Source organism: Oryx dammah, unplaced genomic scaffold, assembly GCF_014754425.2.
Source record: "Oryx dammah isolate SB20612 unplaced genomic scaffold, SCBI_Odam_1.1 HiC_scaffold_23, whole genome shotgun sequence".
In the NCBI taxonomy this organism is placed as follows: domain Eukaryota; kingdom Metazoa; phylum Chordata; class Mammalia; order Artiodactyla; family Bovidae; genus Oryx; species Oryx dammah.
The window spans coordinates 52,445,876-52,469,959 of record NW_024070207.1 but is presented as its reverse complement, the minus strand read 5'-3'; the positions used below and the strand labels follow the sequence as shown (position 1 = coordinate 52,469,959).

General features: G+C 40.7%; 1 pseudogene; it reads left to right on the top strand.

Moving 5' to 3' along the window:
* Positions 1-24,084, top strand: part of LOC120881565 — a 196,594-nt pseudogene that overhangs the window by 134,388 nt on the left and 38,122 nt on the right.

The window sequence follows — 24,084 nt, the reverse complement described above, 5'->3', positions numbered from 1 at the left end:
TTTGGCCACCTCATGAGAAGAGTTGACTCATTGGAAAAGACTTTGATCCTGGGAGGGATTGGGGGCAGGAGGAGAAGGGGACAACAGAGGATGAGATGGCTGGATGCCATCACGGACTTGATGGACGCGAGTCCGAGTGAACTCCGGGAGTTGGTGATGGACAGGGAGGCCTGGCGTGCTGCAATTCATGGGGTCTCAAAGAATCGGACACGACTGAGTGACTGAACTGAACTGAACTGAACTGAGCACTACCAAAGGAAGAAGCCCACTGCACCTCCAATCTGACCAAGTCCTGCAATTCCCTATCTGTGTCCTCAAAAACCTCATGGTTACCTGCGATGCTGTATCCACACAGATCAGAAGCACAGCCATGACAAATACTCACTTTTAGGTTGCTAGCCCTTGAAGCAGGCAGCCAAGCGATGGGCCTCTAGCCTGAGAGACGTTCCTGGGGCTAGAGCTCTGCCTCACTCCCAAACGTGCTCTTGTAACTTTTGGCTCCTAGCAAGGCTAGGCACTTCTGTACTAGGGGTCTAGTAAAAGTATACAGTAACTTCATGGATCACAAGTCCCTTGGAAGTCTATGATCTGACAGAGTAGGTTAGTAGTTCTAATTCCCCACGCAATTATGAAATGATCAAAGAGACCAGGAAAAGATGATCAAGAAAGTTTGGACCACATGCTTCGCCCATTTCTGGCCACTCCTTCACAGGGACCTTGGGTGTCTCTTGGCATTGGCAGGTCCATATAAAACCCCAACAAAGCTCCCCTTTTGGGGTCTGCCTTCAGTCATAACAAGGCACCTCAAAACTGCAGAACAGGACTCATCACTTGCTTCACACAGGGCATGTCATTCATTCACACAAGCACACCAAAGAGTTAGTAAAGCAAAGCAGAAAACGTGTATACTGAGAAAGCAGGGAGGCTAGAGCTCTGAATGTTCTTACCTTGTCCTGAAGATCCTGGATGAGCCAAGATGATAGATTACAGAGAATGATGTCAGATTCGTGATCTCCAAGAAGATTTAGCTTCAGCACCAGGGACCAGACTTGATCACTCAAGAGCTTCTGTGTAGCAAAGTTTTATTAAGGTGAAAGAGGACAGAGAAAATTTCTGACATAGACATCAGAAGGGAAATAAAGAGTTCCCCATGCGCTACTCTTAGAAAAGGGAGTTATATACTTTTTCAATTGGTTATTACAGTAAATCAAAAGAATGTCTCAAGATTGTAAAGATCTTACTAGACCCACTCTCACAATTTACATTTTAATATGATAGGATTAAAACTAACAATAGAAAGATCTTATCAGACCCACTCCTGCAGTATAAAAGTTTTAAGATAACAAGATTAGTCAGAAGGTTCTTGTTAAAGAGAAACATATCCTTGAGCAAGATACATTGTTATATTAACTAAGACAAAGCAATGTAGAAAAAAATGTTTGTCCTTTTCTCTTACTTGAGAACCTGGACCCCTTTCTCCTCCTTGGGGACCCTGAACTTCTTATCAACCTTCCTAGGAATTGACTCTCTCAGTAGAAGACTGAGTGCTTTACTTCTAAGATCAAAATAACAAAGAGGTGTCTACTCTCACTGTACTGAATTTCTGTCCCTGAAATCATATCAGAAAATGTATGAAAAGTTATCCAGTTTGGAAAAGAATTAAACTGTTTTTATTTGCAGGCAACATCAGTGTAGAATATCCAATGAAATCTACAACAACAACAAATAACTAAAACTTATGACCAACCTAGACAGCATATTCAAAAGCAGAGACATTACTTTGCCGACTAAGGTCCGTCTAGTCAAGGCTATGGTTTTTCCTGTGGTCATGTATGGATGTGAGAGTTGGACTGTGAAAAAGGCTGAGCTCCAAAGAATTGATGCTTTTGAACTGTGGTGTTGGAGAAGACTCTTGAGTGTCCTTTGGACTGCAAGGAGATCCAACCAGTCCATTCTGAAGGAGATCAGCCCTGGGATTTCTTTGGAAGAAATGGTGCTAAAGCTGAAACTCCAGTACTTAGGCCACCTCATGAGAAGAGTTGACTCATTGGAAAAGACTTTGATGCTGGGAGGGATTGGGGGCAGGAGGAAAAGGGGACGACAGAGGATGAGATGGCTGGATGGCATCACGGACTCGATGGACGTGAGTCTGAGTGAACTCCGGGAGTTGGTGATGGACAGGGAGGCCTGGCGTGCTGCGATTCATGGGGTCGCAAAGAGTCGGACACGACTGAGCAACTGAACTGAACTGAAGAAGTAAATTAAGCAATGTTGCAAGATATACAGTTGATATATGAAATCCAATTAATTGTTTTCTATATAGTAGGATAGACAATTGAAAATTAAAATAAAAATAGTCACATTAACAATAACATTTAAGTATGAAAAACTTAAGAATCTGGCAAAATACATGAAAAGCAACAATGCAAAAAATGGACAAAAGATTTGGACAGGAAATTCACTAAATAAAGGTATACAGATGACAACTAAGCACTGCACACCAAAATGATGGCTCTAGTTAGAAAACAGACAAGAATAAGTGTGATGAGGATGTGAAAAAATTTGAACTTTCATGCACCATTTATGGGAATACAAAATAGTATAACCCTGGTGAAAACACTTTGGAAGTTGCTTAAAAAGTTAAACATTGGGTTACCATATGACCCAGCAATCCCACTCTCTAATAGTCAAAAAGTTGAAGCAACTCAAATGTCCACCAACTGGTGATCAAATAAATAAAACGTGCAATGTAATATTGTTTGACCATAAAATGAATGGAGCTCTGATACATGCTATAACATGCTATACCTCTGAAATGATTATGTTAATTAAAAGAAGCCAGGCACAAAATGCTGCATATTGCATTATTCTGTTCATATGAATGAATGTGTCCCAGATTAGGTAATTCTCTAAAGACAGAAAATAAAGTAGTGGATGCCAGGGGCTAGATGAAGGGAGAAATGGAAAATGTTTGCCAACTGGACAGCGTTTCCTATTGGAGTGATGAAAATATTCTAGAATATGGTAGGGGTTATGATTATGTAACCTATGAATAAATTACAAATCAATGAATTGTACATTTTAACTGGTAAATTCATGGTACATGGTAAATTCATGTCAATAAATAAAAAGCTAAAAAATCTCACTAAACTTGACTTCTACGTCCAGGAAAATTACCCTTCAAAAATAAAGGAGAAATAGATATTGTCATATGAACAAAAAATAAGACAGTTTACTCTCAACAGTTATCTTGTCTGTAAGAAATGTTAAAAGAAGTTATTTCCACAGGATAAGATATTAAACAGAAACTATGAGTTAAGAATGAAAAAGTGTCATAAAATAAATAAATAAATGAAGGTAAAATAAAATGAAGCATGTTTCTTAGTCTTAATTGGTAAAAGATAAATGCTTGTTTGGGCTTCTCCATTTTTATTTTTCACTGATTATGAATCTTCATAATTAAAGTCAGTTTCCTGTACACAACATATATTTTGGCTCAGCAGTAAAGAATCCACCTGCAACGTAGGAGCTGTAGCATACTTGAGCTACATCTCTGTGTCAAGAAGATTCCCTGGAGGAGAGCATGGCAACCCACTCCAGTATTCTTGCTTGAAGAGTCCCAAGGACAGAGGAGCCTGGAGGACTACAATCCGTAGGGTCACAAAGAGTTGGACACGGCTGAAGTGACTTAATGTGCATGCACAAATGTTTGTTTAAAGCAATTACAGCATCAATTGTTTATAACAAACAAGTATATGGCTGTAATATCACAAGACAAAGAATGGAGGAACTGAGAATACTCCACTAATTTTATCAGAATTGATATAATGTCATTTGAGGGTTCAGTTCAGTTCAGTTCAGTTGCTCAGTCATGTACAACTCTTTGTGACCCCATGGACTGCAGCACGCCAGGCCTCCCTGTCCCTCACCACTCCCGGAGTTTACTCAAACTCATGTCCATTGAGTCGGTGATGCCATCTAACCATTTCATCCTCTGTGGTCCCCTTCTCCTCCTGCCTTCAATCTTTCCCAGCATCAAGGTCTTTTCAAATGAGTCAGTTCTTTGCATCAGGTAGCCAAAGTATTGGAGTTTCAGCTTCAGCATCAGTCTTTCCACTGAATATTCAGGACTGATTTCCTTTAGGATGGACTGGTTGGATCTCCTTGCAGTCCAAGGGACTCTCATGAGTTTTTTCCAACACCACAGTTCAAAACCATCAGTTCTTCAGCACTCAGCTTTCTTTATAGTCTAACTCGTGCATCCATATATGACTACTGGAAAAACCATATCTTTGACTAGACAGAGCTTTGTTGGCAAAGTAGCGTCTCTGCTTTTTAATATACTGTTTAAGTTGATCATAACTTTCCTTTCAAGGAGTAAGCATCTTTTAATTTCATGGCTGCAGTCACCATCTGCAGTGATTTTGGAGCCCCCAAATATAAAGTCTGCCACTGTTTCCACTGTTTCCCCATCTATTTGCCATGAAGTGATAAGACCAGGTACCATGATCTTAGTTTTCTGAATGTTGAGCTTTAAGCCAACTTTTTCACTCTCCTCTTCCACATTCATCAAGAGGCTCTTTAGTTCTTCTTCACTTTCTGCCATAAGGGTGATGTCCTCTGCATATCTGAGGTTATTGATATTTCTCCCAGCAATCTTGATTCCAGCTTGTGTTTCATCCAGCCCAGCCAATGTACTCTACATATAAGTATAGTACATATATGTAAAGCACATCTACATATAAGTACAGTACATATATGTAGAGTATATCTACATATATGATGTACTCTACATGTAAGTTAAATAAACAGGGTGACAATATACTGCATTGATGTACTCCTTCTCTTATTTGGAACCTGTCTGTTGCTCCATGTCCAGTTAATTGTTCCAATTGAGGGTGGACATATATTATTTTAAAATGTATATTGTAAGGCATATTTAAACACTAAAATTTTTTTAAAAATGAAATATATGTTTTTTATCAGAAAAGGATCTAAACTATAAATATAAAAAATGTTCAATTAAAATGGGAGAAAGCAGAAAGAGACTGAAAGAATCAAAGAAAAAAATTAAAGTAATGAATAGAAAGCAGTCACAAAGATGCTAGATCATTAATTACTCTAAATGTGAATTCACTATTTATACCAGTCCAAGGCAGAGGTTGTCACAATGGATAAAACACAATAGCAACAACAAAATACACAACCAAAGTACATTCTGTGTACAAGAAACCCACTTCAATTATGAAGATTCATAGTCAGTGAAAAGTAAAGATGGAGAAAACAACATCATGCCAACACTAATCAAAAGAAAGCTGGCGGGCTATCTTAAATTTAGACAAAGCATACTTCAAAATAAAAGATTAACAGGGGATAATGAGGGACATTATATAATGGTAAACAAGTTACTTTTACAAAGACACATAGCAATCCTTAACATTTATGTACCTAACAGAAGAGCATCAAAATACATGAAACAACATGATAGAACTCGAAGGAGAAACAGTCCACCACTACAGTTGGAGACTTCAACCCCTATGTCATTCATTGATAGATCCTGCAAGCAGAAAATCAATAAAGATGTGGATGACCTGAGGGGTACTATCAATCAACTTGATCTAAGTGACATTTATAGCATAATCCATCCAACAACAACAGAATAGACATTCTTCAGAGGTTCACATGAAACATTCACCAAGGCAGACTACATTCTAGGTCATAAAACATACGTTAAGAAATCTAAAAGAATAGAAATCATACAAAGTATATTCTCTGACAAAACTATAAATAAACTACAAGTCAATAATAGAAAGAGGGCTGGAAAATCCTCATGTTTGGAAATTAAAATACACACTTCTAAATAAACCATGGGTCAAAGAACAAGTTTCAACATATTGAACTAAATGAGAATGAAAATACAACCTATCAAACTTTGTGATAGAGTTAAAACAATGTTTAAAGGGACATTTATAGAATTACATGCAAATATTAGAAAAGAAGAATGATCTAAAATTAATAACCCATTTTTATTTTAAGAAATAAAGAAAGAGGCTCTTAGGGACTGCAGTCTGCGCATCACTGGAGGCCTGGCCCACCTTGCAGATCGCTATGGGAATGGCTTTGGGGTTGTGCACAGCCAGGAGAAGGCTGAATGGCTGGAGGGTGCAGTGGAGGAGTAATTCTTCCGCAATGCTGACTTGGAGCTAGATGAGATGAAGGACTTCCTCAGGGAGCTAATGACAAACAAGTTTAATACGGTTGTGGGGGGTGAGAGTCTGCCCCAGGTGACTCAGCAGCTACAGATCATGTTCCACCACTTCCAGAGGAATAATAGGGCTGCTCTGAAGGCGATGGCCTCTCTCATCACCCAAAGAAAGTGTAAGGTCAGAATCAATGGACTGACTACAACCAGAGAGATTGATGAGGATGATGGTGCAAATAGCATGAAGGAGGTGGAGACTGCAGCTATGAAAGATGGCGCAGCTACAGATGGGATCTGCCCACAACCTGAGCACTTTGGTCCAGACTCCCAGACTATTAAGGAAGAGGATACAGTGGAGGATGGCCAGACCAGAGAAAGAAATGAGTGGGGCTGGAAATGGTCTGGATTCTTGTTTGCTTGGGACTTGTTTGTAGGGTTTTTGTTGGAGGGTTGCAGACCTTTGTACTGGTTATCTCATCTCCATCCTCACCCCATTCCCTTATCCAGCTTCTTCCAGGGGGTAGAAGAATGCAAGGGTCCTTGGTCTTGAGGTGAACTGAGTGATAAGGTCTGGTTTCCTAGCAAAGTGTCTCTTGGGTACAATTAGTGTGAAGAAGGAGGGATGAGTGGTATGGGAGTGACTGGGGGAGAAGCTAATCACTGGTAGGCAAGGGAATAGTAGGCAGGGGAGTGTGTGAAAGGAGAGGACCAGAAGGAGAACCAGCGTTCCTGCTGGGTAAGGCATGGTGAGATGAGCTTGCAAATGGAAGAGAGATTAGTTGAAGATGTGAACCAAAGTAGTTGTCGCACCTCTCCCTCTCCCCTCCTCCCAAACCCCCACCCTCACACAGAGCACCTCTATGCTCCTGCCCAGAAATCAGAACCCCCCAGGGATGTTCCCTTCCTGCAGCCCAGTATCCAGCTCTGGGTTCCTTTTTGGATGTCTAAGTCCTTGCCTAGGCAGTGGCCTCAAGGCCCCTCGGCTTTGTTTTCTGTCTCTTCCAACCTCTTTCCAAATGCCTCATCCTGTCAAAGTGTGGGGATGAGGCCTAAGACCTCAATAAATAATGCCTTATTGTATTTTAAGAAAAGAAATAGGGAAAGAACAACAAATTAAACTAAAGTAAGCAGAAGAAAGGGAATAATAAAAAAAAAATAAGTCAGAAATCCATGAAATTGAAAACAGAAAAATATTAGGGAAAATCAAGAATGCTAAAAAGTGCTTTTTTGAAAAGTTCAATAAAATTGATAATTTTCTAGTCAGTCTAATGAATACAAGTAAGAGAAACCCAAATTACCAATATCAGGAATTTTAAAAAGGTTCATCAGTACTGACCCCATGGATATTAAAAAGATAGTACAGGAAAGCTGTGAACAACTGTACAGCCACATAAATTTAATAACTTAGATAAAATGAACCAATTTTTTGGAAGGCACAAATTACGAATATTAACTCAGTGAGAAACAGATAACCTGAAAGTATTATATTCATTAAAATAAATTGAATTAGTAGTTGGAAACCTTCCAAAAATAAAGAACACCTGGTCGAGATGGTTATCCTTGTGTATTCTGTCAAAAACTTAAGGAAGACTTAATATCAATTTGACAATATCTGTTCCAGAAAATAAAAGAGGGAATACTTCACAATGCATCTTATGAGGTAAGCATTGCCCTAATATCAAAATAAGAAGACATTTCAAGATAAGAAAACCATATACTACCATTTCTCATGAACATAGATGTAAAAATTCTCAATAAAATACTAGCAAATTGAATCCAACAATACGTAAAGAGATTGTAATGGATTGTAACTAAGTGGAGTTCATTCCTGGAATGTACAGCTGTTTTAACATTAATAAATCAATCAGTACAAATCAGCATATTAACAGATTGAATAAGAAAGGCAATGTGATTATTAATGTATGCAGACAATGCATATGACAAAGTTCTACACACTTCATGATAAAAACTCTCAAAAATCTAGAACTAGAAGGGAATTTTATTATCATAATAAAATATATATATATGAAAAACCTATAGCTAAATGATACTCAATGGAGAATGACTGGATCCTTTCTCCCTAAGAAAGCAATAAACAAGGATGTCCTCTCTCACCTCTCCTATTCAACATTGTACTGGAAGTTCTAACTAAGGCAATAAAATGAGACCAAGGAATAAAATGTGTAGAGACTGGAAAGGAATAATTCCTTCATTCAAAGATATATGATTGTCTATAGGAAACCACAAACATTTCACAAAATATCCCTGAAACTAATGGGTGAATATATGAAGATGGCAGGGTACAACTCAATATACAGAAGTCAAATGCTTTCCTATATGCCAGCAATGGAAAATTCAAATTAGACTTTTTAGGAAAACAGTGCTTATAATAGCACCCCATAAAGGCATACTAAGGTATTATTCGTTTAATAAAATATGTGTGGGATCTGTGCATAGAAACAATAAAATACTGATAAAAGAAATCAAAGTAGATCTAAAGAAACTGAGAGATAGCCCATTTAATGGATTTTAGGACAATATTATAATGAGACCAGTTATTTCCAATTTGATCTGTAGCTTCAGCATAATCCAGATTAAATACCTAGCAAGGCAGGGAAAGTTTTAGATATTGCCAAGGTAATTCTAAAACTTACACAGCAAGCAAAAGACCTATAGTAGCCAACACAATCCTGAAAAAGAAGAACATGATCCATGAAATGAAACATGAATAACTTGGACTTTTTTACTGACATTAAAATCTTCTGCTCTGTAAAATACACTCTTAGGAAAATCCAAAGTTATAACTTGTATCCAAAATACAGAAAGAACTATTAAAGATTTGACCCCCTACCTCACCAAAGAAGACATATAGATAGCAAATAAGTATGTAAAAAGAGACCCAATATCATCGGTCATTACGGAGTTGTAAATCAAAACAGTGAGAAACCACTAACACATTTCAGCACGGCTGAAATCCAAAAAACTAACAATTCCAATTGCCAGTGAGGATGCAGAGCAATAGAAACTCTTATTCTTTGCTGCAGGGAATGGAAAGTGAGACAGCCACTTTGATAGACAGTTTGGCAGTCCTTTGGAAAGCTGGACTTACCTGGTGGCTCAGACAGTAAACTGTCTGCCTACAATGTGGAAGACCTGGGTTCAATCCCTGGGTCAGGAAGATCTCCTGCAGAAGGAAATGGCAACCCACTCCAGTATTCTTGCCTGGAAAATCCCATGAATGGAGTAACCTGGTAGGCTAGAGTTCATGGCGTCGCAAAGAGTTGGACACGACTGAGTGACTTCATTCACTCACTTGGAAAGCTGAATATACTTTTATCATACAATCCACCAATGGTACTCCTAGATATTTATCTAACTGATTTGAAAACTTATTTTACACAAAAACCTGTACACAAATGTTTATTCATAATCAGTCAAATACAGTTTATTTATGGAATGCATGAATGTTTATTCATAATCATATGAATAAAGCAGCTTTATTCATAATCCCCCCAAACTGGAAACAACCTAGATGTTATTTGGGAGGCAAATGGATCAACAAACTGTGGTACAGCCAGCAATAAAATGCAATTCAATGATAAAAAGGAATGTGCTATGAAGGAAACCAGTCTGCAAAGGATACACACTGTATGATTCCATTTCCATGACATTCTGGAAGAGACAAGAGACACACAGTAGCTGAGCAGTTGTCAGAAGTTTGGGGAGGAGGTAACACTGAATAGGTGAAGCACAAGGGATGTCTTAGGCTGGTGTAACTATTCTATGGTACAGTAGCGGTGGATGCACAGCAATGTGCATTTGTCAAAATCCACAGAACCAGATAGCACAAAGTATGAATCTTTTTTTTTTTAATTCATTGGTAGATCACAAACCCCAATTGGCAGACTGTGACAAAATAACGGTATTACAAATGTACAAAATACCTGCACTGAAGTGGGTAAGGGATAAGGGTGCTGATCTAAGTAACTTTGGAAATGAGTGGAAGTGTTAAGCCTAAAGACAAAAAGAACTGTACATAGCACTGTGTTCTAGTTGAAGTCATTTCCCATTGTGTGAGTTAACAATTTTCAAATCACTGTTCATGTATAATGTGTTTGAAAAAATAATAAATGAACAGCATATGGTATGAGCCATATTTCTCACTGTTTGAGTGAGAGGATACAGACAAACAAGGAAGGAAGGCTGGAATGAGCCCCCTGGTCCTGGAATAGAGTCAGGGACAATAGTGTAAACTCATGTTTAGCTTGATATAGATATGGATGGAGAGCAATAGAGAAATAACTACAAACATATTAATATGTATATACACAGGTTCATATGTACAGATATACTATGTGCCTCTCTCCACTAGAGGGACAGACTAGAAGCAATGACACCTTCATAGCAATAAGCAAGCCAGCATCTAGAATTTAGTTTCTAATTCCATTGTCCAAAGAAAGAAACCAGGGTTCCTTTGAGAAATGGTGGATTGCAGGGCAAGGGAAGGAAATATGTAAGACTGGCCTGGATCATCTTGTAGGGCTATAAAGTAAGGACATGCTCAAAAATACAAAAGGATTGACATGTCAAAGTGACATAGGAGCCAACCAGAAAAAGCTCCCAATGGCCAAAACTGAAACAAACTAAACAATGCAATAAGTAAGGGAATATTAGATTATAACTCAAATCCTGAAAGATGATGCTGTGAAAGTGCGGCACTCAATATGCCAGCAAATTTGGAAAACTCAGCAGTGGCCACAGGACTGGAAAAGGTCCATTTTCATTCCAATCTCAAAGAAAGGCAATGCAAAAGAATGTTCAAACTACCACACAATTGCACTCATCTCACATGCTAGTAAAGTAACGCTCAAAATTCTCCAAGCCAGGCTTCAGAAATACATGAACCGTGAACTTCCTGATGTTCAAGCTGATTTTAGAAAAGGCAGAGGAACCAGAGATCAAATTGCCAACATCCGCTGGATCATGGAAAAAGCAAGAGAGTTCCAGAAAAACATCTCTTTCTGCTTTATTGACTATGCCAAAGCCTTCAACTGTGTGGATCACAATAAACTATGGAAAATTCTGAAAGAGATGGGAATACCAGACCCCCTGACCCACCTCTTGAGAAACCTGTATGCAGGTCAGGAAGCAACAGTAAGAACTGGACATGGAACAACAGACTGGTTCCAAATAAGAAAAGGAGTATGTCAAGGCTGTATATTGTCACCCTGCTTATTTAGCTTATATGCAGAGTAGTACATCATGAGAAACGCTTGGCCGGAGGAAGTACAAGCTGGGATCAAGATTGCCAGGAGAAATATCAATGACCTCAGATATGAAGATGACACTACCCTTATGGCAGAAAGTGAAGAGGAACTAAAAAGCTTCTTGATGAGAGTGAAAGAGGAGAGTGAAAAAGTTGGCTTAAAGCTCAACATTCAGAAAACAAAGATCATGGTATCTAGTCCCATCACTTCATGGGAAATAGATAGAGAAACAGTGGAAACAATGTCAGGCTTTATCTTTTTGGGCTCCAAAATCACTGCAAATGGTGACTGCAGCCATGAAATTAAAAGACGCTTACTCCTTGGAAGAAAAATTATGACCAACCTAGACAGCATATTCAAAAGCAGAGACATTACTTTGCCGACTAAGGTCCGTCTAGTCAAGGCTATGGTTTTTCCAGTGGTCATGTATGGATGTGAGAGTTGAACTATGAAGAAAGCTGAGCACTGATGCTTTTGAACTGTGGTGTTGGAGAAGACTCTTGAGAGTCCCTTGGACTGCAAGGAGATCCAACCAGTCCATTCTAAAGGAGATCAGCCCTGGGTGTTCTTTGGAAGGAATGATGCTAAAGCTGAAATTCCAATACTTTGGCCACCTCATGTGAAGAGTTGACTCATTGAAAAGACTCTGATGCTGGGAGGGACTGAGGGCAGGAGGAAAAGGGGACGACCGAGGATGAGATGGCTGGATGGCATCACCAACTCGATGGACGTGAGTTTGAGTGAACTCCGGGAGATGGTGATGGACAGGGAGGCCTGGCGTGCTGCAATTCATGGGGTGGCAAAGAGTCGGATACGACTGAGTGACTGAACTGAACTGAACTCAGCAAAACATTAAATAATCATTCAAGAGTCTATACTGACGTAAATAAATGTTTGAATCAAAAATTAAATGAAAGAGAACAAGTCTCCCTTACAGAAGAAGTCCAAATATTTTATATAGTTACTACTCTCACAGGGGAGTAGAGCATCACTCCCCATCCCTTAACTGTGGGCTATGTATGGCGACTTCTTTCCAATGAGGACAATATGAAGAGGAGGAAAGCAGTGGAGAAACCTGATGAACACTACCTCGGCCAGGTGACTGGGGTCAAAGTCAACAGTGAAAAGTCATGTTGATAATATGTTCCCTTGGTATGCTGAAATGAAAAATTACACTTTGCCTCTGTGATCTTCCTCCGCAAAACTCATAACCCATGTCTAATCTTCTGAAATATAGCAGATAAATCCCAGCTGAGTATCTTTTGACAAAATACCTGATCAGCTCTCTATAAAACTGTCAAAGTCATCAAAACAAGGAAAGCCTGAAAAACTATCACAGTCAAGAGACACCTAAGGAGTCATGACAACTCCACCTAATCCTATGAGGCTTCTGGGTCAGAAAAAGGACATTGGGTAAAAACTTGGGAAAATCCAATTAAAATATGGGCCTCAGTGATAATAATGCATCAATAATGGTTCATGAGTTGTGATAAATGTACAAATGTAAAACAATAACAATTGGAGAAAACTGATGTGGAATACAAAAGAACCGTTTGTACTATCTTTATAATTTTTCTGTAAATCTGTAACTATTCTAAAGTTAAATTTAATTTAAAACAAAAAATAGGGTATAACTGTGTTCCATTTGGTCCTAAGTAGGTCCTGTGTGCTGTACTCAGTTGCTCAGTCATGTCTGAGGCTTTGTGACCCCATGGACTGTAGCCTGTTTGGCTCCTCTGTCCATGGGATTATCCCAGGCAAGAATACTACAGTGGGTTCCCATTTCCTCCTCCAGGGGATCTTCCCAACCCAAGGATCTAACCAGTGTCTCTTATGTCTCTTGCATTGGCTTTACTGTTGAGACACCTGGGAAGTCCAGAACACCTGTAATCTCACCCATTTTAAAGGTGAGACTATCAAGGCTTCTCAAGGTAAACTGAGTAGCCCAATATCATAGAGATTTGTACATGAGAAACTAAGCTTTCAAAGCACACCCCAGATTCCATAGCACATGGTGTTCCTATCTCTACCTGAATTACAGGAACCAGGTCATAGAGAAATCCTACGATTTTGTAACTCCTGTTTTTGGTTTGCATATTTGGATTATGAACTTGATGGTTCTGTTTTTGGTTGATTATTTTTTCTTTCTGGGCTTCATAATCTGGAGGTTTTCTGACAGATAAAACTTGAAGAGAAAACAATAAAGTAAAGATCATTGTTTTGCACAAGATGAAATCTGTATCCTTCTTCTGTGGGGAGAGAACAGAATGGTGACGTGATTGCTTCCAGGCTGGCTCAAGACCAAGAAGCAAGATGCAGAGCCTACTCTCTTAGACCAGCCTGGGCCACTCTCCAGCCAGAAGGCACATCCAGCTCCAAAATTCTCTTCTTCCCACACCTTCCCATTCAATATAGTCTTTTCCAAAGGAAAGAGAGTTCATGGCCCCAAAGATTCTCTGCACTCCATGTATGGATTATTTCCACTTCTCTCCCCTCTGGGAGTGAGTTGAGATGGGATGCAGGGTGGAGAGGTGGAGAAAGGGGCAAGTGTCTCTTTTCTCCTTCCTTCAGGAGACAGCAGAGTCAGCATGACTACAACACCCTGTCCTCCTCATTCACATTTCCTATGGCACTAAATGTAAGTGCACCTTCAAATCACCCCTAGTTACAGAAGACAAACTGAGGTTCGATGGTGTGAAATGACTTGTCCAAGGTCACAAAACTAATAAGAGGGACATAATTAAGGATGGGCCTAGAGAATATACTAGCAGATGGGCAGAGGGAAGTAGAAGTAAAAATACATGCCTTTTCTCTCGATTTCCTCAATAAAGTAGGAACACAAGAGGAAATAACTGTCGTCATGAGGTTTGGGTTGATGAGGAAGCCAGCTTGTGTAAAATGCCAGACACCCGAGAGTGTCCTTGTCAGGCGTGTGTGCAAGTAACGTAGAGTACAGGTGCTGAAGCAGACACTTCAGGGCATTCAGGGCAATAGAACTTCTGTCCCTAGTTTGAAAGAGACAGGCAGAAGGAAATCATTTAAACCAGTTGTGTGACAAAGCCACCAGTTGATTGTCTGATATTTTTCACTTTTCCAGTGATTCTCTTGGCACTGGTGTAGACAGCCTGAGGTCGGGCCCCCAGGTCTGTAATTACACAGGCCACAAAGTCAGTGCTTTCCTTAATTACACAGGAAATGAAGGATAGGCGGGTTATTTATTTTTTCAACCTGAATTATACAGTGTGAACTGCCCAAATTTGCAAGACAATGGCAGTCCTCTGGACTTGGCAGCCTGGATTTGTGTGTGTGAGTTGCAGTGCCTTGATCAACTCCCGCTGAGCCTACCTGGGAATTACTGCCTCCCCTTCCCCTGCTAGCCAGTTTGTAATGTGAAATATTTTATTACTTAAATGCTTTTTGAGGGCAAATACATTACTTCCCTGTGTTGAAAATGCAATTGATCTGCTGCTCAACATCAGCCATAACATTTAACTGCCCTGGAATCCCGATTCAAAGAAAGCCTAGTAATTTGACTTAAAAGGTGATTATGGCATCTCAACTGAGTTTTGCATCCTCTTCCCTCTATACAAATTACATTGCCATTGAGTAGGCATTTAAAGGGAAGTTGAAAATGTCCATCCATGCAGAAACAATTTCTCATCTCAGGAAGGAAGAGCTATTAGGTAGCCAGATTGTCTCATGGGCCCCAAACACTGAAGGGCCTAAATGTGACAGCCCGTCAGAGCCAACTAGATGAGCTTCTCACCTTGCTGCTGGGCCTTAGCCAATGAGGATCTTAATGACCACCATGGTGATCAAAAGAGTAGAAGTCCTTCCTAAGTTCACTGAATTGAGTAAGCCGTGGTGTTCTTTTCAGATCCATTGGAAGTGAGGTGGATCTCCTAAGAAAATCAATGCCAACAAAAATGATGGAGCTCTGTGAAACACAGAATAATGGCCCCCAAAGTTATCTATGTCCTAAATCCAAGACCTGTGAATATGTTACCTTACATGGCTGAAGGGAATTTGCAAATATGAGTAAGGTTAAAGACCTTGAGATGCGGAGATGATCCTGGACCGGCTTGACTCCAATCGCGAGTCCTTAAAAACAGAGAATCTTTCCTGACTGTAGTCAGCAAGAAATGTCACAATGGAAGAGTCAGAGAGATGCAATATTGTTGACTCTGAAGACTGAGGAAGGGGCCATAAGCCAAGGAGTGCAGACAGTCTCTAGAAGCTAAAAAGAGCAAGGAAACATATGCTCCTCCAGAGCCTCTGGAGAGGAGCACAGCCCTGCTAATACCTCTATCTTAGCCCAGTGAGACCCATGTGAGACTTCTGGCCCCTACAACTGGAGGATAATAAATTTCTGTTGGATTAAGCCACTAAGCTTCTGCTAATTTGTTCCAGCAGTCATACAAACCAGTACAAGCTCAGATATTGATCAACAAAGACCTGGTCAGGAAGCTTATTCTCCCCACTAGAGGACAACAATGATGCATCAAGGGATATAGTCTGTGCCTTTCTAACCTGTAGAAATGAATTCTAGAATGAGTAAAGAGGAGTTCAAGCCAACCATCAGGATTTTGTGAAACAGACACATATCCAGTCTGTTGTTTAGACATTGGACCATCTGAGCCTGTACAACTTTCCAAAGCTCACTGGTCCCTTGGCCAGGCAGTTTCTAAGGCAGATACACCCCCAATAACAGGAAAGGAAAACTAATATCAGGAGAGGGAGAGGAGGCAAAAGAAAGAGGTGCTGCCAAATGTTTCTGGCTCAATTCAGGCTATTTGAGCTTGAACCCCCATTTAAATATACATTTTGAGTTTTAATGGCTTAATCTAAAAGTGTAGTCTCATAATATGCATCTTTTATTCTCCTTGATCATATTATCTAATACCTGCATTTCAAACTTCCCTAAGTGGTTGACATGCATACACATGTACATACACACACACAATCACACACACACACACACACACACACACACACACAATCACTCACATATGCCAATATGCCAAACTGGGTAAAAGCAATCTTGAGCTTCATTCTGTGAAGAACAGAACACGAATGTAAGCAGTCACCCAGAGCATGGGTTTAACGGACACTGTCATTTTCTCCAATTTTGCCCAAACGAGGTTTTCTTTTTTACAAAAATATCATGTTAGAAGCTCTTTCTTAAGATGTTTGTATGTGCTGTTGGATTATTCATTCTCTATTCACAGAGCCATCCTAATCTAATGTGTAACAAGAGTCTAAAAGCTAATCAATAATGGAACACAGCTCTGCCTATAGAAGTACCCGTGGCTCCTCCGAGAGGAAGCTACACCAGAGAGTCAGCCTCCGAGGGCAGTTCCAACTTTATGTTTATTTTATGATGACTCAACTCCATGTGTAATTCTTTGTATTGTCACTTCCAATTATTTTTGGAACAAAAACACCAGGGAAATGAGTTACTCATTTCAAAAAGTGCATTCATATTTGATAAATAGCTTACAGATTAGAGAGAAGATGTTTACTGAAACCAGGATTCAAAGAGCTTTTCCTGGGGATCAGGCTGACTCGCTAGATGAAGGATGACAAAGCTGCATCACCCAGATCGTCTGAAGCTATTATCTCAGGACTGTGATGACTTTCTCGTGAAGGCAGTTCCCTGGGAAATAGCATTATGACAACAAGGCGTTCAGGGGGGTTCTAGCCAAAGGCAAGACCTTGGGAGGCCTGTAGCCATCCCCCAACTTCCTGTTCAGTCTCTCTGGTGATAGAGGGGTCAAGGCCTCTTCTGGTTTGAGGGATGAGAGCCAACTTCCACCTTTATTGTGTCATCCTGCAGTGCCTGGCTGTCCCTAGCATCATGCACCTCTGTTCCTGAGTCCTTAGTTCCTCTCCCATTTCCAATTCAAGCCACAGCAGAGATTTGGGAACCAAGGCATTATTTCTTTGTGCCCTATAAAGAAACGAAAACCCTCTTCTTACTTACACACTTCTATTGGTATATTTAGCTATTGGATTGTCTCAGCCTGTTCAGGCTGCTATATCCAAATACCACAGATTGGGTGCTTTATAAATAGCAGAATATTATTGCTCAGGGTTCTGGAGACAGGGTGTCCAAGATCAGTGTGCCACATGGTCATGTTCTGGTGAGAGCCTTCTTCTGAGTTACAGACATTGGACCTGCTTTTCCTCATGTGAAGGAAGGGGCTAGGGATCTCTGCTCAGCTTCTTTTATAAGGGCACTAATCTTATTAAAGGGCTCCACCCTCATGATCTAATCATTTCCCAAGGGCCCCACCTCTTAATACCATTACTTTCAGTTCAGTTCAGTCGCTCAGTCGTGTCCAACTCTTTGCGACCCCATGAATCGCAGCACGCCAGGCCTCCCTGTCCATCACCATCTCCCGGAGTTCACTCAGACTCACATCCATTGAGTCCGTGATGCCGTCCAGCCATCTCATCCTTGGTCGTTCCCTTCTCCTCCTGCCCCCAATCCCTCCCAGCATCAGAGTCTTTTCCAATGAGTCAACTCTTCTCATGAGGTGGCCAAAGTAGGATTTCAACATATGAACTTGGGGAAGACACAAGCATTTGGACCATAGTGTGAATTATTTACTATAAAACTTTGCTGAAAAAATAGCATGCTTCATTCATTCATTCACTTGTGCACCTGGCCTACATATACTTTCTCAGTGTTATATTCTATGCTGGGATAGAGACCAGATACTGGGGTTCCACCTCATTTACATAACTCATTTCCCCAAAAATAATGGTTCTCCTGCTGTTTTTTTTTTTTTTTTTTTTTTACCTTAGTCTCTGCTGACCTCAGTTCACAAGCAGAGGGCAGTTTGTCTGGACTGGGAGGATGACTTAGCAGCATCACCTACATCAGGGTTTTTTTGCTGATTGAGAAACTGAGCAGCTACAGGAACCTCATTCCAGCTGCAATCTAGAGAAGGATTGCTGGAAGACTTGACCTCTTTGAACATCTACTTCATAGGGCTGTTCATGAGCATTAAGTGAGTAAATACACATTAAGTACTTAGAATTATGCCTGACTTGGGACAAATGCTTTGGGAATGAAAGATACTATTTAAAATTTGAAAACTTGGGACTTCCCTGGTGGTCTAGTGGTTAAGACTCCATGCTTCCACTACAGGAGCCCTGGGTTCAATCTCTGGTAAGGGAAATTAAGATTCTACATGCTGAAATAAATAATTAAGACCTGGTCTATTCCAAGTGCAGCCTGGAGTCAAACAGCTGCCCAACTGGTCTGAGGAAACCTAGTAATTCTTTGAGGAGGGACTAAGCTCTAGCAGGTGAGGAAGGCCTTCTGTCTGTGGTGGTCTGGCCATTCAAGGCTGATCTAGAAACATCTGCATTGGCTCTAGGATGGAGACCTTGGCTTTTAGATCTTTCTATTGCTGACACCAAGCCCTGCAGCTTGGCAAATGCTGTGGCAATGTTGAGGAGTTATGTTGTTTGACTCAGCTCAGTTCAGTCACTCAGTCGTGTCCAACTCTTTCTGACCCCATGGACTACAGCACGTCAGGCTTCCCTGTCCATCACCAACTCCTGGAGCTTGCTCAAACTCATGTCCATCAAGTTGGTGATGCCATCTAACCATCTCATCCTCTGTCATCCCCTTCTCTGCCTTCAATCTTTACCAGCATCAGGGTCTGTTTTAATGGGTCAGTTCTTCACATCAGGTGACCAAAGTATTGGAGTTTCAGCATCAGTCCTTCCAATGAATATTCAGGACTGGTTTCCTTCAGGATTGACTGGTTGGATTTCCTTGCAGTCCAAGGGACAGAGGAACCTGGAGGCCTGCAGTCTATGTAATTGCAAAAGAGTTGCAGATGACTGAGCAATTTGAGCACACACACACACACAGCAGCAGGAATAATTTAGGAGAAGGCAGTGGCACCCCATTCCAGTACTCTTGCCTGGAAAATCCCATGGACGGAGGAACCTGGTGGGCTGCAGTCCATGGGGTTGCTAAGAGTCTGACATGACTGAGCGACTTCACTTTGACTTTTCACTTTCATGCATTGGAGAAGGAAATGGCAACCCATTCCAGTGTTTTTACCTGGAGAATCCCAGGGACGGGGGAGCCTGGTGGCTACCATCTGTGGGGTTGCACAGAGTCGGACACGACTGAAGCGACTTAGCAGCAGCAGCTTAGCAGCACACACAAAATATATTAAGGATGTAATGGTACTATGCTAAGTGCTTCACACGTACAATCCATCAATCTTCACAAAAACTCTGTGAGCCTGGTCCTCTTATTCATATTTTACTGATAAGGAAATTGAAACTCAGAGGAAAATTATTTTTCTAATAACATGCTACTATTAGGTAGAAAGGGTTGAAATTTGAATCTGGAGTTTTTGGACTCCAGAAGCCATCCCATCACTATCTCTCCCAATGAGACTACATCCTTACTGAGAGCAGGAGCTCAATCAGAGTTTTTCCCAAGACCCCCGCCCCACGCAAGTGAGTCCGAGGCGACTGACAGCCTGGTCAGCCAGAAACCTTCCAACACTTCGTTCACCCCCAAGACCTCTTGACTGGACGCTGGTAGGGATCAAGCTGGAGTCAAGTGCTGGAAGATCCCAGTCTTCACTCCATGGGGTGTTTTTTTGCCTTTTTAATGGCTTTGATTGTTTAACATGCAACACAGATTGTAGGTACCTCTTTCCAATTTAAATGGGAAGATGATTGGTTCCATGTCTGAGGCCTGTTACAAGACTGGTGATCTTTATCTAATCCAGAAAAAAATACCGTTATGGTTATTGAACCCATCAATCATTAAGGTGTAGCTGAGTCTTCTTGACTGAACAGGTGGCATGTTATGTTGCTAATAACGTGTTAATATGGGGGAAAAAGAAACTTTTGGCTACAAAAAAAGGGCAAAGTGGGAGTCACTTGTGGATTCCAGGTGCATTTGGCTGCCGTTTCATGCTAAGCTTAGAAATCAAGGTAGCATCAGTGTGAACACAGATCCCTTAGCAATCAGCAATACCATAGACATCACTTCAAAATGGTTTTGTATTCGATCAGAATTGCATCACAGTTGCCATGGTTTATAGTGTACTTTTAAAAAATTGTAAGAAACACATTAACATAAAATTTACTATCTTAACCATGTGAAAGTAGGCAGTTCAGTAGTGTTACGTGTATTCACGTTATCTAAAGCAATCTCCAGAACTTTTGCATATTGCAAAGCTGAGACTCTATTCCAGTGCTGTAGCGACTCTGCATTCCCCCCACCCCCAGCCATTGGCAACCACCATGCTTCTGTCTCCATGAATTTGACTACTCCAACTACTTCAAATTAGCAGAATCATACAGTCTTTGTCTGTGACTGCCTTATTTCACTGAGCATAGTGTCCTCAAGTTTCATCCTTGTTGTACCATGTGACAGAATTTTCTACTTTTTTGAGGCTGAATCATAATATACTGTGCATATACACTGCATTTTGTGTGTCTGTTGGTCCTCTGATGCACATGTGTCGCTTCCACCTCTTGTGTATTGTAAATAATTCTCCTATGAACACAGATGTGCAAATATCTCTTTAAGATATTGCTTTCAATTCTTTTGGATATATACCCAGAGGTGGGCTTGCTGAATGATAGGGGAATTCTCTGGTTAATTTTTTGAGGAACTGCTGTAGCATTTTCCATAGCATTGACACTACTTTATATTCTCCCCCTTAGGGGTTACATTTTCTCCATATCCTCACTAACACATGTTATTTCCTATTTTTTCGTAGTAGCTCTCTTAATGGATATGAGGATATTTATGCATTTTAAATTTCTGTGTTTTTTTTCTGCAATAATTTCTTAACATATGAAATGTGGCCTACTTTACAGAATTTCATCAAAATACTGAGGGAAAATTTACTGTGTGTGTGTCGGCAATGGCTCTGGGAGACTTGGTCTGCTTACTCTGGAGGAAAGCCCCAGTAGTTGTTGTTTTAAGTTATTTTAAGCTTTACATTTGATGCAAAAGTCTCCTTCTCTTTTTTTTAAAAAAAATTATTTATTTATTGGAGTATAGTTGATTTACAATGTTGTGTTAATTTCATGTGTACAGCAAAGTGATATATATATATATATATATTCCATTATGGTTTATCACAGGATATTGAATATACTTCCCTTTGCTATAAAGTAGGATGTTATTGTTTATGCACTTTATATCTAATAGTTTATGTCTTTTAATCCAAAACTCTTAATTTATGCTTTCCCTGTTTCCCCTTTGGTAACCATAAGCTTGTTTTCTAACTCAATCAATGAGTCTGTTTCTGTCTTGTAAGTAAGTTCATTTGCATCATTTTCTAGATCCCACATATAAGCAATATAATATAATATTTGTCTTTGACTTACTTCACTTAGTATAATAATCTATAGGTCCATCCATGTTGCTGTAGGTGGCATTATTATTTTTTTGTGTGTGGCTGAGGAATATTCCATTGTATATATAGACTACATCTTTATCCATTCTTCTGTCTATGGACATAGAAGTCTCCTCTTCTTTGGTGCTCTCTGTAAACACTGCAAGGGGAGCAGTAACAGGCCCCTGGGCTATGTGGCATCATATTGCTGTTAGTTGTCCACATGTCTGTCTCTCTTCTCTAGCTTCTGAGCAGTGCGAGGTAAGGTGGCTATTTTTCTAACACCTACTAGATCTGAGCCCTGTGCTCTGATTCACCTCAGGGCCTGCTTAGCTCTGCACTGTTTCTGGGTGTGTGTCCACACAGTGTAGCAGTTATACATGTGGGCTCTGGAGCCAGACTGCCTGGGCTTGAATCCCAGCTCTATTATGATTTGCTTTGTGACCTTGGACAAGCTACTACCACTATCTGGGCCTCAATTTTCTCATATGTTAAATGAGGATAATAGTATCAATCCTATAACCTTGTTATGAGAAATACATTAGCTGCCATGTGTAACATGCTTAGAATAATGCCAGGACATCACAGACACTCACATTTGTCAGCTCTTATTGTAACTGTAAGGAGCCATCACTGTTTTCCATTCCAATCCAGGGTCTGAGTCCTGGTAGCTGTGGTCTGAATCCTGGTAGCTGTGGTCTGAGTCCTGGTAGCTGTGGTCTGAATCCTGGTAGCTGTGTTCTGCCCTGATTCCCTGGGTCTATTCTTAGAAAAGGTGGATTCTTAGATGATAAGTAGGTAGTAGCCTTGTGGAGGGCAGCAAAGGGTAAGGGGACATGAGTTCTCTTTAAACTGGCATTTCTGAGGCTCCTGGTTAGAGTTGTCTCTCTGAGCTACTACTTCTGGGTGCTTGCCGAGATTGCTTTTGTGGAGATTGTAGGTGGGCTGGGAACTAAGATGGGACAGGGCCAATATACTCTCCAGAGAACAAAACAATAGTTGCAAGATAAATGTCTAGATTCCTAGCCTAGTTTTGTTAATTTCCCCATTGCTATTCTTGAGTCCTTAATGCTGCTGCTAAGTTGCTTCAGTCGTGTCCGACTCTGTGTGACCCCATAGACAGCAGCCCACTGGGCTCCCCCATCCCTGGGATTCTCTAGGCAAGAATACTGGAGTGGGTTGCCATTTCCTTCTCCAGTGCATGAAAGTGAAAAGTCAAAGTGAAGTCGCTCAGTCGTGTCCGACTCTTAGCGACCCCATGGACTGCAGCCTACCAGGTTCCTCCGTCCATGGGATTTTCCAGGCAAGAGTACTGGAGTGGGGTGCCATTGCCTTCTCCATCCTATAAAGTCTTATGTAAATGTGCCAGCCATGTCTCTGTTGTGGGGAAAGTCCCATGTCTACATTCAAGCCAGAATGATGGATAACAGGACAGGCCCACTGCCACCACCATGCCCACTCTCAACCTCCAACAAGGCCAATGTATGAGCCACCTCAGGAATCAGTGAGAAGGTCAGATGATTAATGGGGCTTTTGGATTTCAGTTCAGGGTAAGGCATAGCTTGGAGAGTCAATGTTCTCACTTGAAGGGTCTCCCTCTGGTATGAGGCTTGTCTTAGTCAGCTCAGGCTGCTTTGAGAAAAATATCATACAATGGGTGGGCTTAAACAACCCAATTATATTTTTCATGGTTATGGAAGCTGGAAATCCAAGATCTGGGTGCCATGATCTGGTGTGGGCCCTCTTCTTGTTTATAGATGGCTGTCTTCTTATTGTATCTTCACAGGGAAAAGACAGGGGTTGGTTGTCTCCTCAGTGTCTCTCCTTGTAAGGGCTCTAATCCCATCCTGAGGGCTCCACCCTCAGGACAGTGGTATTGGTCCCACCTCTGATACCATCATGTTGGGGATTAGGGCTTCAGCATATGAATTTGGGAGGAATACAGTCAGCTCATAACAGGGATTACCAGCCTGGAAGGATGTAAATTTTATATTGTTAGAGAAAGTAGCAATTTCCTTAAAGAAGTCAGAGCCATCAGTACAAGTTTATGAATATAATTTCATTTATAACTATTTAATCTTATGGTAGCAAGACTGATCTTTAAGACTGACTGGGCTGCCCCTCATTTCCTAGTCAGAGAAATGAAGGCTCAAAGAACAGAAGCTTTACTCCCAGGCCCAAAGCTAGAGACAGTAGAGCTGGGAGGAGGACCCAGGCT